This window comes from Bos taurus, chromosome 6, assembly GCF_002263795.3.
Source record: "Bos taurus isolate L1 Dominette 01449 registration number 42190680 breed Hereford chromosome 6, ARS-UCD2.0, whole genome shotgun sequence".
Lineage (NCBI taxonomy): Eukaryota > Metazoa > Chordata > Mammalia > Artiodactyla > Bovidae > Bos > Bos taurus.
Window position 1 is genome coordinate 61,214,734 of NC_037333.1, and position 4,730 is coordinate 61,219,463.

The following is a 4,730-nucleotide window of genomic DNA, read 5'->3' on the forward strand; positions in this document are numbered from 1 at the left end:
AAGATGTTAGAATATTTTCATTCAATTAACTTAAATTATGTAATGTGAAAATGAATGATGGCCAGAAGGCTGATGGCCAATAATTCTGGTGAGAAATTATATTTCACACATTGGTTTATTTAGTTAGAATTTTCTTTGGGTAATAAAAATTTGGGGGGTAATAAAAATAGTGTTATATAAAAATTAGTTGTATCTAACCTCACACATACTGCCATAAATGACTCTGGCAAATCCTACACTCTGAGTGACAGTGACAAATTTCCCAGAAGGCAATTTTGCAGCAAAGTAGGGGTATCCCAGACCCGCTCAGAGTGACTTGTTTTGGATAGCTGAATGTTCCAGACAGCTGATTTAGAATAACAAAACAGTGAACACTTCCACTATTTGGATTGGAACATTTACTAATTGTGTCATACACTTATTTTTTTCTTAAACAGGTTGCAAAAGATTATGAGGCAGACTTTTCTTAATGACTAATTGTGACCTGGATGTTAAGGAATCAGCTCTAGATCTTGGTATTTGAATGATTCCCTCCATGTTACTCCTGGTTGGACTCTTTTCCTATAAATTGTCCAAAAGCTGAAGACTATAATTCCCTTGACCAGCCACAGGAGACGGTTTCAGCAGGGATACCATCCACATCAGCAAAGATGAAAGTTCCAGCAGAATAATGTTATACCACGTTCCCTTTTTGCATTTTTTCGGAGTCCTGCATGATCTGGCCTCTGTCTTTCAGGGTGCAATTAGGAAAGGAACTCGGGGGACTGGTGCAGAGGCATCAAGAGCCATAGCCCTTTTCTCCAACAATGTCTGTGGGTCAGTTGACTCTAGTTTGCAAATCCAGAAGGAGGTCACCCAGAACGTCCAGGTCACAGCTCACTTTTAGTGCAGGGGTGTGACAGCTCTTCTCTTCTACATGCCAACAAGCAGAGAGGCAATGGTAAAGCTAAAACTGGCCTCGGTTGTTGCCATTGCTACACTAACTTGAATCATAAATGGGAGGAGCTGCTGCTGCTGCTGCCAAGTCGCTTCAGTCGTGTCCGACTCTGTGCAACCCCATGGACTGCAGCCTACCAGGCTTCTCTGTCCATGGGATTCTCCAGGCAAGAACACTGGAGTGGGTTGCCATTTCCTTCTCTAATGCATGAAAGTGGAAAGTGGAAAGTGAAAGTGAAGTCGCTCAGTTGAGTCCAACTCTTAGCGACCCCATGGACTGCAGCCTACCAGGCTCCTCCATCCATGGGATTTTCCAGGCAAGAGTACTGGAGTGGGGTGCCATTGCCTTCTCCCAAATGGGAGGAGAGGGAACATTAAAATGTCTAAATTTCAAAAGGGGATCTAGGGCAGGGCCTGGCAAGTGTAGCTTGGAGGATACATCTAGCTTGCTGCCCATGTCATATAAGCCATGATAAAGAGTGATTTTTATGTCTTTAACATTGAGACAAATCAAAAGAAGAATATTTTGTAACAATTGACAATATCATGAAATTCAAATTCCAGTCTCCATAAATAAAGTTTTATTGGAACACAGGCACATCCATTCATTTATGTTCATCTATGGCTGTTTTTTTGTGCTACAACATCAGAGTTGAGTAGCTATGAAAGAGACCATATGGTCCACAAAGCCTAAAATATTTACTATCAGACATTTTTTATAGAAAAATTTGCTGACCACTGGTCTAGAAAGATAAATTTTCTTTGTCTTCTGTGTAGAAATTTCTTTCTTTTTTTTTTTTGTACAGAGAAGTAGGGCTATTCCCATACTTATAAAAGTCCACCCACTCTTATAAATAATGGGTGAAGAATTACCCCTAAATTCCTGGTGGAAATACTAAGAATGTATGTATGTGTTTATGTGTACAAAAACTAAGTATTTAAAATACCTAAGTGTAGTTCAAGCTGACCACCACATGTGATGGTAATTATGAACATAAATTATTCTTGTAAAAGGATAATACTTATTAAATTATGTCAGTAATTTAAACAACATATCTCAATTTTTGTGGTGTTTCCCATAGCCAGCCAAGGGCATCCATTTTTCCCAGGGTGTTCAGAATTTGTTAAAATGGGGGGAAAAAAGAGAAAGGAAAGGTCAGTGTCCAGGTTTAGGCTACCAATATGGCATTTTTCAAGTCCATAGAGAAAAACGGTCCTGAGAATATTGAGGATTTTTAAAATTCCTTAAGCTCTTCTTTATTCATTAAGAGCTATCTTGTGTGATTTTAGGCTTATGGTAGGTCATTGGTAGAAATAACTCAGTAAATGTAAGGGTCCCCCTGACCCATGGGAAAAAGAGAAAGCATCCTCCACTGGAGCCCAGGGAAGTATGGATAACCCTGGGATGTTGTTTAGTCTCTCAATCTTGTCTGACTGTTTGCAACCCCCTAGGCTCCTCTGTTCATTGGATTTCCCAGCCAAGAATGCTGGAGTGGGTTGCCATTTCCTTCTCCAGGGGATCTTCCTGACCCAGGGATCGAACCCTCGTCTCCTGCAGATTCCTAACCACTGAGCTGGGGTATGTGGTAGCAGTTGTGGTTCAGTGGTTAAGACTCCACACTTCCAAGGCAAGAGGCACAGGTTTGATCCCTGATTAGGAAACTGGGACCCCACATGCCACATGGCACTGCTAAAAAAAAAAAAAAAGAAGCAACTGGTGAGACAGTGTGTTCTGATTGCTGCTTTCCAAGCCCTGTTCCCAAAGAAAACAGAGATGGAAAGGAGTCAGAAAATTCGGAGTGAAGTCAAGAGCAGAGTTTGCCTCCTTCTCTCTTTGGGACTCTTGGGGTAGCCAACCATGGCGTGCGTGGTCTTGCTCCTATACGAGGAAGCCAGTTAAGGTGGCAGTCAGCGTGAACAGGCAAAGAGTGAGCCTGAGTTATGATTCTGGAACCTCTCCTGGCACTTGTGTGTTGTGGAAGGATCTAAAAGCTCCCTTGAACTGAATGGAGAAATGGAAAATAGCTGATGATACTGGTGGGGGTGGGGGCGTTTCTGTGCTGAGGGTGATTTACCCATTAACCAAGGACCAGGGATCCACGGCCCAGGACAAGCTAGACCTGAGGTAGCGGATGGGAGAGGGGAAGATAGAGATGTTCACATCACGGCTGAGAGCCGAGGTGGGGCCAGGAAAAGCAGAATACATCGTGTGCTTGCCAATCACAGACTTCAGTGGACCAGCACCCCCGAGAAAGGTGAGCTGTGAACATCTGGAGAACAGGTTGAGCATTCCAGACTCTCTCTCCTGCCCTCGAAAGCTGGGGTAAGTGGCCACTCTCCTCCACCCCTTATAGCCAAGGGGAGGACCAGGGGCCAGAACAGCTCTGAGAAAGAGATGAACTGCAACTGAATAAATGACTCACAGGAAGCAGTCTTAAACTAGAAGAGCCTCACATCTTTACTTAACTACTTTAATGCCATGCATGACTCCTACCTTCTTGCCCCGTGCATCCCTAGCAAGGTCAGGACTGAAGGAGTAGTTATGGAAGATGGGCAACCACGTTTTCTTAGAGCACAGGAATAGTAACATGCTAAATATTTTGATTCCTCTGCTTTATTCAGCGATTTGGTATAGTTTTGTTCCAAGCAGTGACTTTCAAATGTTTCGATCATGCCCCTCAGAGAAAAAATATTTTATATCCCTATCTAGTACATAGATACGAACATAAATACATGAAATAAAATGTTGTGAAATCAAACCTACCTTTACTATGGTGACATACTCTCTATTTTATATTATACTCTTTTAACAAATGCCACTGATGTCTTGGTAAACTGATTTCATAATCCACCCAATATGATGTGACCAAGAGGTTGGAATGTACTATCCTAAAGCCCTGTAATGCAGGGCTTCCCAGGTTGCTCTAGGGGTGAAGAATCTGCCTGTAATGAGGAGACACAAGGGACATGGGTTCGTTCCCTGGATCAGGAAGATTCCCTGGAGGAGGAAATGGCACCCCACTCCAGTATTCTTGCCTGGAGAATGGACAGAGGAGCCTGGCAGGCTACAGTTCATGGGGCTGTACAGAGTCAGACACAACTGAGCAACTAAGCATGGAGGCCTAATGAGGTAAATAAAACATTTGTCCCTTCACAATATAGCTACAGATGTTGTGCTTTCCTGTTTTATTTCAAAAACTTTACTGCCCCTCCTAATTGCAGGCAGCAGTTATTTATTAAAGCTGCCCCCATAATATTTATTGTAGTAGTCAAGATGCTTTCCATCACATGTGATCAAATCCCAACCCAAACTGGCTTAGGCCAAAAGTGAATGTATCCTCCCACGTAACAGAGAAGATCAGGATATGGCAAGCTTCAGGCAGTGCTGCATCCAGGGGCTCAAACATTTTAAATCTCTCCCTTTTGATTTTTCTCCTGTCTCTGTGAGTTATGTTATTCTCAGTTAGGCCTGCTTTATAAGGCAAAGATCTTGTCTTTGACTGCTCCAGGCAAACATCTCCACTGTTCACAAGCTACAAAGATGGGAAAGTGAAAGTGAAAGTGAAGTAGCTCAGTCGTGTCTTACTCTTTGTGACCCCATGGACTGTAGCCTACCAGGCTCCTCCATCCATGGGATTTTCCAGTCAAGAATACTGGAGTGGGTTGCCATTTCCTTCTCCAGGAGATCTTCCTGACCCAGGGATTGAACCCAGATCTCCTGCATTGTAGGCAGACGCAAAACTCATGAAAGGTCTCTGATCGGCCCTGCTTGAGTCAAGTGCACACCCCTGAAC